Source organism: Sus scrofa, chromosome 7 (genome assembly GCF_054392235.1).
Source record: "Sus scrofa isolate SSC_HxYL_T2T_F1_AM1 chromosome 7, Sscrofa_HxYL_maternal_Yorkshire_Landrace_v2.0, whole genome shotgun sequence".
Lineage (NCBI taxonomy): Eukaryota > Metazoa > Chordata > Mammalia > Artiodactyla > Suidae > Sus > Sus scrofa.
In genome coordinates this window covers 16,718,417-16,733,642 of record NC_139389.1, presented here as the reverse complement: position 1 = coordinate 16,733,642, position 15,226 = coordinate 16,718,417, and the positions used below count along the sequence as shown (strand labels likewise).

Genomic DNA, 15,226 nt, shown 5'->3' with positions numbered 1-15,226 from the left:
CTCATTCTGACCCCCATCCTGCTACCAAAGCTTCGTGCAATAATGTGGGACACATTGGCTTGAACCCATTCCCCTTTTTTATATAACTTTTAACTTTGGGGGCAGAAAAAAGAAGTCAAGGGGGAGGAGACAAGAGGCTATATATCCTGCAAATCAGTTAATAAGCACCTAAGTCAAGAGGCCAACTCTTTCATTATGGATTCAAGTGTGTTTTCCCCACCATTCATATGTTGAGGTCCTAACCCACAGGACTACAGAGTGTGACCTTATTTGGAGACAGGGTCATCGTGGATGTACTTAGTTGAGATGAGATCATACTGGAGGGGGTGAGCCTTAATCCAGCATGACAGGTGTTCTAAAGAGCAGATATTTAGATGCAGACTCACACACACAAAGAGAATCATGGGAAGATAAGGACAGAGACTGATCCTTCTACAAGCCAAGGAATACCAGTGATGGTAAGCAGCCACCAGAAGCTAAGAGAGATGCTCTCAGAAGGACACCTTGACCTTGGTGACCCTCTAGCTTCCAACACTGCGAGACAACACATTTCTGTTGTTTGAGCCACCCCATTCGTAGTACTCGGTTAGAGCAGCTTTAGAAAACCAATACACCTTCGTATTTAAATGCCCCCATGATTCAGAAACAGGGCCCCCTATCTACAAATAGAAGAGTGTGGGTACGCCTTTATTTATTTTTTCTTTTTTATCTTTTTGTATTTTTAGGGTCACACCAGTGGCATATGGAAGTTCCCAGGCTGGGGTGAATCAGAGCTACAGCTGCCAGCCTACACCACAGCCACAGCAACACCAAATCCAAGCCACATCTGCAACCCACACCACAGCTCACAGCAATGCCGGATCCTTAACCCAATAAGCGAGGCCAGGGATCGAACCCACATCTTCATGGATACTAGACGGGTTTGTTACTGGTGAGCCACAACAGAAACTCCCAAGTACCCCTTTAAACTTTGGACAGTCTTCCTCAGGTTCCATGATTACAGAGTGACAGGCGAGAGATGCATAGCAATGAATGGAAATCTTCATTGTTTGGGAATAAAATCAAAATACATTCTTGTTCAGTCATCCCCCTGGGTAAGTCTTGTCGGATTATTAACAGGCTAATGTATTTCCCACGCAGCTGTGGTCTGCTGAAGCTGAGCGTGATCTTCTGAACAGTGTTCAACCTACGGTTCTTGCAAAACCACCTCACTGTATCCTCCATGGTACCTTACTCTGCCTCGTTCCACGAGCAGGACGGTGGTCAATGAAAATAAGGAGAAATGATTTCTGGAGCCATAACAGCACCACTCCCTTCCCCAGGCAACAGTGATTCTGCATTCAGCCTTACATGTTAATATCCACTGTCGATCAGACCATCTACTCTGGGCTCAGCAGACTCAGGAAAGGAGGCAGGGCTCTCTTCCAGCACCAATCTATCTCTTTCAGCCTCACTACCGTCATGGCCAGGGCGCGAAACCATTCCAGCAGATCCCAAGGGGAACTGTCTCTCCATTACCCAAAGGGGGCTGATGCTGGGAGGGCTTCCGGCCTGGGCTTCACCCCTCCCATGGGGCTTGGGAGCACTTGCTTAGGCTGGAAAATACTGACGTCAACGGAAAAGCAAGGCAGGTTGAGCGAATGCGATCAAGCAGGTTTTCTGAACTCCCCTTTGCCAAAGTAACCCGTTCTGTTGACGATTTACATGTGAACTGGTCATGAAAATAACGGTTCTCCTTGGAAATCTGCTGTCAGACAGACTAGGGTCTCGCCATCCTCTCCTGGCCGTTTCCCTAATATTTACATTTCCTCATGTTACTCTGCTTTGATCTTATTTTTCCTTCCAAGCTCTCAAGCTGAAATTTCAACGGAACTCCACCCCCGAAAGCTGCTCCTATCCTACGGGTGCTAATTTTTAAGAACGGAAAATGAAAATTGGCTATTGCACTGAGCGGGGGCAGAAAATGATGGCTTTCCCCGTATGCCCTTGAAGGCAAACCTTCTGTCCAGGCTGCAAAGTGCCAAAGACAGCGTATGATGCTTAAGAGGAGGAGGAAGAATGACCGTAAAGGGGACTCAAGATGGGGCCTTTCCATGGGGGCTTTCCAATCCAGGCCTCACAAATGGGTGTCCTCTGGACAAGGTATTTTTAGATTAGCCTCTACAAAGGAAAGATTTTAGGCCCCCATGCAGGTGACCTGGTAATTACATGTGTGGAGACCCTCTGTCTGTCTTGCCTTCTGTAAACCCTCTGGGGGTTTTCCTGCCATGGTCAACCCTCTCTCCCACTGCTTTGACAGCGGTGACAGTGAATACGGAACCCCACATACTTGGTAACAATCGAGGGGTGGTTAAAGCCCAGCATCTGCAGAGAGAGAAGCTGAGGTTGAATGGGACTGACGCTGCCATCTTGCTGTCTGATCTTCAGAAAAGTACTTATCGCAGAGGGTTGTTGTGAGAGTTAAATGAGTTAATGCATAAAGTGCAAGCACTGATTTGCAGCAAGTGCCCAAGTAGCTTTTTACTACTGCTGATGTTTCAGACCACATCAGGCACTCAGGAAGTATGGGTGGGACTCAAATGGGCTTGTGGGCCTGGCCAACCTCTGCAGTTTGCTATGCAGAGTGCGAATACGCAGTAAACCTGTGTATCTGCAGCTCTTGCTTGCTGGGGTACTTTCATCTCAATCAGCCTATTCAAGGTGCCAGTGGGCTCACACATTTGTTTTTCTCAAATCCCCCATCCCTAATGTCTTATACACACATTCACCAAAGTTATCCCCGGGTCTATGTAATGGCCACCCCGTTTTCTTTTCTCTTGCGCCCAGACTGCTGGGCACTGCTGCAAAAAGTCAAGCGATAGATTCATTCATTCAACAAATATTTACTGAGCAAGTATCTAGTCTGTGTGGGAGGCACTTTGTTGGGAACAGATGGGACAGACATGGAAGTGCTCATGCCTACCCACTCACAGACTGGTGGGGGGACAGCAAATGAATAAGTCAACACATGAACCCACCGTTCCACCAAGTGCTGGGAGGAAGTGACCACGGGAAAGCAGGGAAAAGGGAGACGAAGGCTTCAGGCTTCAACATGGTGGCCTGACAAGAGGGAACCGCGTACGCAAAAGCCCTGGGGAGGGAGCGTTGCCCGGCACGTCTGAGGGCCTGAGAAGGCCTGTGAGGCTGAAGGGAGGAGTGTGAGTGGAAAGTGTTGTGGGGCAGAGTTAGAGAAACGAGCAAGGCTCAGCTCCACCAAGCCTGGTAGGGGCTGGGAGAGTTAGTGTTATCCTCAGAGAAATGGGAGGCTATTGAATCTCAGGCAAAGGATGGATGAGAAAGGACTAAGAAAGATTTACCAAGAAAAGGGGACTCTCCCACAGCACCCCCTGAACCTGGGCCATTCTGGCGCCCAGATCTTAATACGCTTCTGGTGGTTCTGCCCCCTAGGGGTCCTCAACGCTCTTCTTGCTCTGTCCCCGCCCTCAGGGACACTCGGCGCTCACTGGCCCCATCTACTTGACTGACAGAGGGAGCTCACCTTTCTCTCTCTCTGATAAAACGCAGGCACCACGTTTACCGCTTATAAGCGTAGGATTCAGCGGCGTGAAGTACATTCCCTGGGCTTTGCAACCATCACCACCATCCATTTCCAGAGTTTTCTCATCACTTCAAACTGAAAATGTGTCCACCAAACAATACCTTTCCATCTTTTGTTTTTGTTTTCTCTTTTTTGGCCGCCCCGAGGCATATGGAGTTCCTGGGCCAGGGATCAGATCTGAGCTGCAGTTTTGACTTACGCACCTGCCGCAGTGGTGGATCCTGTGCCAGGCCAGGATTGCGCCTGCGTCCTGGTGCTGCAGCGACCCAGCCGATCCCATTGTGCCACAGCAGGAACTCCACTTTTTCGCTTTTAACTTTCTTCTGTCCCTTCACCGGCAGCCTCCATCCTGCCTCTGATGAAAAATGGGCCCCGCCGTTCCACAGCCATGCTCTAGGCTGTTCTTCGTTCCTCCACTCGAACTCTCTCTGAGCCATTTCCAGGACACAGCCTGCTCACATATTCAATCTTTGCACTCTCTCCTTATACCTCCCTGACAAACAGACCTCTGACTTTCTGACATTAATATGAATGAATGAATGAGTATTTTTAAAGTCCCCCCTTATGCTACTCCGTTGGTATAAACACAAAGTGCTTCCTTCCTTTGACACCTGAGTTTTGAGTCATTCTGTACTTTGCCTGTATTGCTAACACCAATAGTAGCCCCAGTCCCAGGGATCCTTAGCCCTGACCTTGCTGCAGCAGGTGACACTGTTTGCTGCCACTTCCTCCTTGACCATCTTTGGTTTCCTGGCTCCCATCATGCTGCGCTGCCGTGGTCCCTCAAATGGGGACCGCCTCCTTTCCTGTTTCCCTCCCTCTTTCCTCTCCCCTCCCCTGGCCCGAACCACAGCAGCTCCCAGGGTTCTGCTTGCAACCCCGGGCTTCTACCATCAGGCCCAGCTCTCCAGCTGCCAGCTGGACCTTTTCATGGGGACAGCCTGCCAGCATCTCAAATGCAATAGGTCCAAAACCAAACTGGTAATTTTCCCTGGCCAAGCCCAGCTCCACTGCCCATTCAAGTGTCCCAAAGGCCATAATTGCTGCCCTAGTCCAGGCTCATTAAAGCTTCCCTTTATTTACTATGGCAAGAATCTCCTTTCTGTCTCTGACTCGATTCTTGCCCTGCATGAATCCACCTTTTCTGCTGCTTTCAGATCCATCTTTCTAAAACCTGGGCTTGATGACAGTACTCACCTGTTCAACCACATCATGGAGACGTACTGAGATAACTTTAACCTGACATACAGCTCTTCCTAGCCTGCCTTTCAGCCTTATCTCAGACAATAGGCTAGACCCCAGGAGTTCAAGCATTCCTGAGCATCTGGGCTCCCATCCCTTCCCTGGCTTCCCCATCTGACTTCTATTATCCCTTTCCTTCTTCAAGGTCCTTCCAGCTGATGCAATTCCTTCCTAATTCCTTCTTCCTTCCAAAGTGGTCCCTCCTTTATTGTACATTGCTACAACTTTCCTGTCCACACGAGTCCTGTTCTTGGCTGCTTTGTCGTCCCTTTCACCTCTTCTACAAACTGCTTTGCCTTGTCTGTAAAATTCTGACCAAAAGCCTCAGGGATTTCTCCTGTGTCTTCTCTGACCACTAGCTCTGAGGGTGTGGCTTCTTCAGGGGTTACCTGATGCCATAAAAAGAACAATGGACCAGAGCTAAAGCACTTGAGTTCCTCTGGCTGTTTTATCTGGAAAAAAATAAATCATTGGACCACACTGGGACTTCATGTCTTCATCCATGAGACTAGTGATTAGGTAGGTCTCTTAAATCTTTTCCACTAAATAGCCAGCTTTTAATTCCTCTCTCTCCCCACACCTGAGACCATCCCTGCTGTTTATAGAACAAGTTAACTGTTTACATCTATCATGTTGTTTATTGCTCAAGCAAAAGAAAAAAAAAAAAAAAGTACTTCTGGGTCTCGATGGCCTTTTTCAAAAGGCAAAGTTTATTTTTTTCCCACTTTTTTATTATTGGCCCCAACTCTGGTCTCAAACATATGATCAAATATGTGCTCTAAAATAAGGTATGAGCACCAAGAGAGATTTGTACATGCAGACCAAGTGACTCTAGGCTGTTGGCACAACTCTAGCCCGCTTATCACACAAATCATTAGCATCCAGGGTTGGGAGGCCACGTATCAGGACTTCCTGTTGCCTTTGACTTGAGCACGTGACTAGGCCCGTGGGAGCATTTGTGCATATCTGCGCGTGTCCCGTGATGTTCAGAGATGCTTCCTCCTGTGAGGTCCACTCTCACCCCCTCTGGCTGAGGTCCCTCCTCCCTTTTCAGGGGTGGCCCCGACCTCCTCCCAGATGCCCCCTCACTCCGGATGAGTCAGCTTCAGCTTTTCCCGGGCATCTCCACCTCGGCCAGGGAGGCCTGTCCCTCTGACCCAGGATCATCCCCACTTTCAGGCACTCAGTCCTTCCAAGGCCCTTGCCACTCCCAGGAAGTTTGACCTCGTGCCCAGTGGTCTCCCTGGCCAAATCCACAAACGAGTCCGGGTCACAAACCCAATCGGTCTTCCTCAGAGCGAAGTGTCTGTGCCCTCAGAACTCCAACTGTGCGGGGAGGAGAGATGAAGAAGGGACCGGAGAGGGGGTGGGTCCCCAGCCAGCCTGGGAGGGTGTTCAGAGGAACACCTGCGGATCATTCTCGCGCCTGTCCGCCCAGCAGATCAAACATTGCCGATATTTATTCCCTGAGTTCCAAACCTAAAGGCTTCGAACCCTCCTCCCCCAGTAAAAAAACATTCCCATCATATGCTCTTATCCATACTGTCCTTGAGAAGGTGAAGAGCTTTTTCTAGGCTTCATCATTTGTTTCGGTATTTTAAAATACAGAATCTGTCTCAGGGCTAAAGCTGAGAAAGCATGGAGGTGATGGCGGTGCTCAAGCTCGCCTTTGACCTGCGCTGCCCAGGGCTCGGCCATGCACGTGTCAACACAGACTGACTCAAGTTGAAGTCCAAACTTCCTTCCCTTTAACAAGAAAGCCCTGGGGTCCTTGCTAAAATGCAAATCCCTGGCCTCACCGAGATCCACTGAATAAAAAGAGTAGGGAGTGAGGGTGGAAGGCTGTTTCTTGTGCTTGGTTTGCATTGCAGTCCACGTGCTAATGTATCTCAGGGAATTTTTTTTTTAGCAGAAGACACTGTCCTCAATTATGGGAACTTGGGAATTGATGACCCATCAGTAGGGGTGTGGGAGGCTCGAGATGGGTGGTGGAGGTGAGGCCTTTTGAAAACCAGGGGTCTTATTTATAATGTTAAAGTCACACTGCCTTTGGGTCACACCACCTGAGTCTATTAATATATTCTATCTTCTCTAACTAGCTGCCACCTCAAATCTGTGCCAGTTAGGAGATTCTGAAAATAGGACTGCCGCTTTTGAAATGAGCTGTCGGTGTCAAAACTGTGACGCCCCTCTTTCAGGATGTTTAACTTCCTCCCACGTTCAGTTATAACGATTGTACTTTATGCAGTCAGAGGAGCGAAAGGCCAAATTAAAACTTTACAGAGCTCGGCTCCTTTTACTCTCCCTCATACACATATAGTTTATATACATTCCTCACATGTACACAACTTCCTTACACACAGACCACACAGAGACTTTCTGCCACAGGAAGACTTCACAACACATCTAGCCAAAGGAGTCTGGGAAATAGCCCCCTGCTGGATTTTTTTCCAAAAATAATTCTGATATAGTACAAAAATAATTCCCTTTACTAAGGAGCATTAATATTTTCCAGCTTTAAATAAAATCTGTGTCTGTGTGTACCTTAATTGCACACATGATGTTTATATAATTAAAATATAAATAAGGTACATAAAACGAAATATATATATTTAGTATATAAAGCATAAATAGTATAGTTAGTACTACATATTATTATGTATTATATATGTATATCATATACATGCATATATATGTATAACTATAACTATATATATATATATATATATATATACACACACACACACACAACCATATAACCATTAATACTCAAGGGTATCTTTCAGTGCATGGTTTCTAAGCAAATCTTTTTAGCTGGGACCCATCACTCTTAACATTGTTTTTTATAAATGAAGCCTGGTATAAATGAGCACAGCTTTGACTGGTTGCATCCAGAAACCCTGGGTGCTGATGAAAACGCAGACTTCTGGACCCGTAACTTCCTACCTAAATCAGGATGATCTCGGGAGATGAAGTGCAAGTCATCTACATTTTTAACAAGCTCCTCAGGAGACCGCGATCATCCCGATGATGACAAAGCCTAGAGCACAAACATCACGGACTACTCAGTTGGAAGGGAGATGTGTCCTTGCCAGGCTCTGAGCATCTGTGACTGTGGCTTAGCCCTTGCACATGGCCACGTGGCAGGGTAAGAACTCCGTCTTTCCCTCTTGAAATACCTCACAGCATATACTAGGTGCTCAATACAGACATTTGCTTCATTGTTTCTCCTGCTTTTGATGGAGGGAAGAAGGTTTGTGAAATGCCAACAAGAAGGTGTGTGGGTTAATAGCATCTCTCCTATTGACCCTTATTTTTCAGCCGCTTAACAGTGATTTCTACTCCATGTTCTACAGCCCCTCAGACTTTGGAAAGATGGTCCCATGCGCCTCTTTCCATGGCACGGTTCCATTGTCCCTGAACCAGGAGCAGATATCTGTACCCAGATCTGAATTCAATGACCGTAGATTTCTATTTTCACCTTAGACTAATACTCAATTCTTTCTGGGAATCAAATAACACTTAGGCACCTAGTGTAACTATATGGCTTGATACTGCTCCCCTCTCCACAAAAAGAATACCCAATCATGCCCGTCTTAATGAGCCCTTCCTAGCCCATGGAATTAAATGTCTGGAAAAGCAACATCACGACATATTTAGGGACAGAAAATGCCCTTCCAAACTGGGAAGGGGAATGGGAAGACAGAGAAGAGGAAGACTAATCATTCATGAAGTAGCTTTTCATCTTCCTGACAATAAGAACTAGAATCGTTATTATATAATTTTAGGATTTGAACTTAGGATCTGTACACTATAAGAAAATATTGAGTTTGTTATTATTTTCCTATTTTTTTAACAGTCTAATTCCAGGCACCATCTGAAGCTACATATTTTAAAACAAGAATGCTGGAGACAATTTTTTAACCAAAGAAACTCTTTAAAATGCTCGTTTTGAGTAAACCATTTGGCATTGCCTTATTCCAATAAAAATCTCATTTCAGCTTCCTTTCATTGCAAGATTCTAGACCTGGCTGGGGCTAAAGTTTTCCTTTCCTGAGATGGTGGAATTTCCATGAAGGTCAGAGTTTATCCTTGCAGCAAAGGTTAGACAGGTCAGCGATTTGGCAGTAGAATAAAAGGCTCCAGAGGAAATGAAAAACAAGATTACGGAGAATATTAAAATACAGTCTACTCCCCTAAATATAAAACAACTTAGCAAAACGTTCACATACATGATGCAGAAGAACCGAAGTGCTTAGAAGTCAAGGAAAGGAAAATTGTTTTCTGCTGCTGCTTTTTCTCCAAAGATTGCTGAATCCACACAGACACACCCCAAAACATTTGGCCTGTTCCCAACACGCCAGACTCTAGAGCTGCTGTAAAAATAGCTGTGAGCTAGAAGGAATGAAGGGTGGCAAAAAGCCTGTGTTTCTGAGAGGGTCCTTGTTTCGCCTCGGCCCCAAAGATTCTTACGTGAACAAACTCATTTGTCCACGTGGATAAATGCAGTCACAACAATAATCACATTTGCAGGGCAAACAGTCATATGAAGTAAAACTCTCCGACAGTGTTCGCACTCCGAAGGAAAAGACAGAGAGTCATTCCAGATGTTGCTAGATAATGCTGAGCTGTTTCCATGAAAAGCAGTAGGAATGGCATTAGCTCACATGGAAATAATGTTTTAACTAGCTAGGAGTGGTTCCTGGGGCTTGCCTCGATCCTGCCCAGATCTAACCCACCCTGGGCCACTGCAGAAACTATAGCCAGGTACTGAGCTGGTAGACATAACCTCTGGTCAAAAAAAGACATGGCTTGTCTCACTGCCAGTCTGGGCAGGGGACAGAATGTCTCAGAGGACCAAGGGCTCTGGGTCACAAGAGATGCTGAGATAATGCCTCAGAGAACACCAGGGAGAGCAGCTTCAGTGGACCCCATGGGACCAAGTACATCAGTTGCAAAGAAAGGCATCTTCTTTCTATAACTGTTGGATGAAATCTGCCACTCTTTGGTTACATATACTTTGTGAGTCCTTCCCTGTAATAAACAATCCTGGTGACATGCATTGATTTTACTTGGTTTTGATGCTAATGAAATGTCGAGATTGTCAGCTCAAATTAAAATCTTTTTATTTCAGGGTGAATAAATATGAAAGGGTTCTTGGGAATGAGGCTTTGAGCTGGAGTCTAGACGCCTAAGAAAATTGTGCAATGCCCTCCCCCCGCCCCAGTCTAGTATTATAAAATAGTGTAAAAATACTCGTAGACGTGCCTCTGCCTAAACCACATGATTGCTGAGAACTGCCCCTCACTCCCTCAGGGCCTGTCCGAGCAGCCTTTGCTGTGGAAACCTTGTAGAACTCAGCCTTAAAGAGATAGTGCTCAGTAAAGGGGTCTGCTCTCCTCATCCTGGCCATCGTGGGCATGAAATTCTCAGCCTGAATAGTTAGGGAGGATCTATCAGATCTGTCTGGCTTGCTAATTGCAGTAAGGAAGGTGACCCTTGGCCGTGACCCTCAAAACCACCTTCTACTTGGAAGTGGGCAAGGCTGGCCCCCAGCTGGGAGTGTGAAGCAGCATCTACAGGTGAGGGGAGGCTCATCCTGGAGAGCAAGAGACCATCTGAAAAGTCAAGTGCTGGGCGGGGGAGGGAGGAGGTGAATAGAAGGAAAAGGAAGCACTAGAAGAAAAGGGTTAACAGTCAACAACCACATGAAGGATCCAGCCTATTCAGGAGGTAAGAATTGGGAATGTTTCCTTAAGCCATTGGTATATAAGGAATGGAGATTTTATAGGAAATTAACAGGATGTGGTGGAGATTGAGGACACCCAGTTGATTCAGAGGACAAAAGAGAAACCTAGAAGGCCTTTCACTTAGATCCTCATGAGCAAAACACTAGGTTTTGTTGCGAAAGTTGACTATGATACTGTAATGAGAATGAGATTCTGTTTACGGTCGTCCTATAAAATACAGAACGGATATTGCATGAGACAGATGTACCCTGGGACAATTATTCATTGTTTACCTGAAATTCGATTTTAACTCCACATCTCACATTTCTATTTGCTAAATCTGGCAACCCAGATTCAGTTTACAAGGCACACTGTGATAATTTAAAATGAACTATACCATTTACATAGTGGGTTTTAACATGTGCCTCCAATTCTTTCTCCTCTAAGGAACTGGAGGGCAGGGAGAGAATGATCTTTAACATAAATGTGGCTTCAGAAACCGTGTCTCCTCAGGTCTGGATCCCACTGTATGCACCATATGTGGTTTTTGAACCACAAATCACACCCACCATGCTATGACAGCACCTTATTGCTTCAAGGCTCTTATTGTTACGTCTTCTTCTCCTTCATGCTGTTACTCTAAGTTCAGTTGTTCAGTACCAAGTCTATACATCTTTAGAAATTAACTTTCACAGAAGGCTTTATTTGCCTCCAAAATACTCTTCAAAAGGCTTAATAACCTGGATTCCTCATTTACTTTTAGAAAAGCAGCACAACCTGTAATACATCCTTTTTCTGTGCCATAGGAATTCTCTACATGCTGTGGCTTCCGAATTTCTACACTGGACTCTCTTTTTTCTCCTTCTTTCTCCCTCATACGCAGGAGATCAGCCCCATGGAGCTTATCCACACCTTCCAGAGGATTCAGGGTGCTGTGAAAATTTGTTTCCATTTTCCACATCCTTGCCTGAAACTCTTCCCCTCAGCTCTGATGTCAATGAATAGCTCCACAGGGATGATCAAAACCCAGTCTCCAGCTGGGAACTCGCTCCTACTTTCCAGACCGACCTATTCCGTTGCCTGCTTAGCCTGGCACCAGGGCGCTTCATCAAAAGAGTTGAAAAAACATCCCAGACCCACTGATTGCCAGCTGCTCCTAAAAAGGCATGATGGGAGGTGACGCACCTGAAATCACAGGAAACAGTTTTACATTGGAAAGAAGAGTACTCTGTGGGTGGCCTCCTCTGGGGACCTTTGAAGGATAAAGGGCCACAGGATCAAGGAAGTGAGTTCCACTTTGAAGGGTAGGTGCACGAGGCAAATATCCCCATTTTCTGAGACAGAAGAACCGAGGGAGATTCTTCGTGGTTCAAGAAAAGTAGGAAAATCTCCCCAATGCTGGATGGAGGACTGAGGGAGAAAAGGGGAGCCATTCTGTGAAGGAGCGGATGCCTGCACTGAGCTGGAGCAGAGTTTAGCTGAGAAGGAGCTTTTCTTTTTTTGACATGAGCTCAGATGAGTGTATGGGGGGGGAGTTTGTTTGTTGGTTGTTTTTTTGTTTGTTTGTTTTTGTTTTGTTTTGTTTTTTGTCTTTTTAGAGCCGCCTGCACCTTTGCCATGTGGAAGGTCCCAGGCTAGGGGGTTGAATCAACGCCACAGCTGCCAGCCCACACCACAGCAACAGCAACATGGGCTCCCAGCCACAGCTGTGACCCACACCACAGCTCACAGCAATGCTGGATCCTTAACCCACTGAGCAAGGCCAGGGATCGAACCCAAATCCTCATGGATACTAGTCAGATTCGTTACTGATGAGCCATGACAAGAACTCCTCAGATGAGTTTTTGTTTTATTTTCCCAACAGTCTTAAGGAGGCTAACACTTTCTGGGTAGTCACTCTAAGTTTGAGAGCACCCCTGTTAAGAAGGAAGAGTGGTAGCATTTGGCCAACAGGAACAGTTAACCTAAGAAGGTTGGCCCCCTCCCATGGGCATCCCAAGAAGCCGACTTGGTCAGTGCCCAGGATGGCTCACAGCTTAAAGCTTCAAATTAGATTATTGACTAGGTTAATTTTCCGTGGGATATTGGATTTGGTTTGCATTTCAGAACCAGAGTTCATTAAATTTGCATTGCAGTTGATTATCTTCCATTAAGGAGCACATCTTGAAGTTTCATTACTGGGAAATGTATGTGTGTTGACACCTCCTTAGCTCCAATGCTCAGAATGCAAATATAGAAGCTTCCTATTGATTTAATTGAATTTCACTATGCAGCCTAAACCCATATTTTACTTTAAATCCCCATTCCAGTTTCTTGAAAAATTAGCACCTCTGCCCACAACTACAAAGGAGTGGAAGCCTAGAAAATTATTGTTAAATTGTATGGGTCCTTCACCTAAGCAACAAAGAGCAGCTGAATGAATAACACTGCTTTCAACAGTATTTCTCACTTTGCAAGTATATGTATGATTCAATACCTTTTGAGGACAACTTCACTTATGGTCTATTTGGGAGTTGGGTTTTGTGTTTTTTTGTTTGTTTGTTTTTCCAATACCACCATAGCTATGCAGGTTTTCAAAGCTATTTTTCAGATGGATAACCTAGGGGTGGTGTGTCAGATCACAGACACTGAGCTTGGGGAAAGCATCCCTCTCCATCACAAAAATACTTAAGAAAGAAGAGATAATCCCAGAAACCACCCCGTTAGCTTTGTACAACTGAAAAATCTCTGCCAGTCAGCTGGGGCTGTGGGTAGCAGAGGGGACTCTCCTCTTCAAGGCAGAAGTGTATTCAAAGGCAAATTGGAATTTCAAAGAAAGAGTTCATCACCCCTAGACTTTTTTTTTTTTCTTTTTTTTTTTTTTTCTAACCTCGCTCTCACTTGCAAGAGACCAGGACTCCTGGAGGTTTTAGCCAAAGCTGTTGAGATGTGGGAAGTTCTCACTCTTTTTTTAAAAAACTGCCACACCAAAGAGCCAGTGCCTCAGAGTAACAGACACAAAAGTGGGGAAGGTATTTGTGAGGCCTAATAAAGGGTTATGAGTTTTACCTTGTCCTAAATTCCATAAGCCGCTGATTGCCCTTTCTGTTTCCTCAATGGCGAAATGAAGTTTAAATAACACAGGGATTCCGCAGTAGAGGAGGGGCACTTCAGAAACAAAACCTTGTCTCATTTGTGAGGACATGTTACTAAGGCAAAGTGTGAGCTTTGATCACCCTCGTTCTCACTCTTTCTGAGATCTAGAAAGTTCTATAATGGGAGTGCTGGCTCTGAGCTGGAGAACCACATACACACCCCTTCCAGCTCCCGGGTCTTGAATTCAAGGAGACATGAAGACAGCAAGACCCCTAAAGACAGATTGTTATGGCCTTGGAGTTGTGGTATCAGGGGCCCCCCGGCCCCATATTCTCTCATCTAATGTCTCACAGCCAGAGACTGAAGATGGAACCGGAAAATCATGTCCTAGTCTCTAGAAGCAAAGGTTCTACTCAAATGCCTCTTACATGACTGGGTTTTTCTATAGGAAAAGCCATATTCAAGAAAATTGCACAGGAGAACACAAGTTTCAGAAGTCAAGTAGGCAACAGGTTGGGAGGCAAGATAAATAGTTATCAAAGGTCAGAACCCAGGTGGACAGGAGAGTTAATACCAGGTTAACTCAATAGAAGTCAGTACAATAAAAGCATCAGATAAACCCTACACAGAACACAGGTGTAGATTCAGCTTAGCAACAGTTCCCAACACTGGCTGTACATTAGAATCACCTGAGTTATACTTTAGTCGAAATTCAGTAACAAACCCCTCTCTATACCAACTGAGTCCAAATTTGGAGCATGGGTATTTTTAGATTTAAAACAACTCCACTTGGCAGTCACAACTGAGAAGCACTGAGTTAAAGATTTCTTAAATAGTCCAGCTGGGCCAGGTAGTGGTCTCAAGTCATGGACCACAAAAGGTTAACCCTAGTAAGGATGGGAATGGACCATACCTGGCTGGAAACAGTTGTGGAAGGAGGCAGGTGAAAGTAGATCTTGATACAGATGCTCAGGCAACTGAAACTGGCCCGGTTATAAAACATGTCTTCGAGCCTGGGAAAATGAAAAAGGGCCTGATCCTCAGTCTATGGGAATCATAGCGCTACTATTTCCCCAGGTCTACATAATCCCTTCAAAGTCAAGTGGCTCCACTGTTGGCTCTACTCTCTTAGTGCCAAGATTATCAACAGGGATCATGGCATGGTAACCTCCTACCAAATCCCACCCCTCCCTCAATGCCCCCGTCACCTTGGAGGCCCTGAATGTGTGTGGAATCAACTATCCACCCTGTGAAATACCTGCATTCCCCCATCATCCTTCCCAGTCTCCGTGGATCCAACACAAAGATGTTTCAGGTCTGCTCCACCTACAGCAGAGGGGAAAGTTCATATATGTGTAATATGTCTCTCCCAAAAGTATCTTTGAGCCTCCTCCTAGAATCTTGCCACCTTCTTCCTTATCTCATTATCAATACACTGAAAAGCAGGAAGTCCTATCAAAGCCATCTTGGAGAACTTGGTCTTCGAGAAGAGAGATGTGATTTTTCGGCCAAGTTCAAAGTACTTAACAGATGTCATGACCTTCCCCAGTGTGGTTCAGTTTATCTTCTAACAATAAACAGT

General features: G+C 45.6%; 1 protein-coding gene across 10 annotated transcripts in view; it reads right to left on the bottom strand.

Moving 5' to 3' along the window:
* Nucleotides 1-15,226, bottom strand: part of CDKAL1 (CDK5 regulatory subunit associated protein 1 like 1) — a 951,913-nt gene that overhangs the window by 159,756 nt on the left and 776,931 nt on the right. For 2 of the 10 annotated variants that reach the window (XR_014809708.1, XR_014809699.1), the window contains exons 19-20: nucleotides 14,903-14,970; nucleotides 12,120-14,657 (exon numbers count right to left, since the gene is read on the bottom strand). The exons of 5 other annotated variants lie outside the window; for them this stretch is intronic. The gene's annotated coding sequence lies outside the window, so the exon portion shown is untranslated. Of the gene's footprint in view, nucleotides 1-12,119; nucleotides 14,658-14,902; nucleotides 14,971-15,226 lie in introns of those variants that run through there. 3 more of the 10 variants (XR_014809713.1, XR_014809705.1, XR_014809709.1) reach the window with 3 other exon arrangements.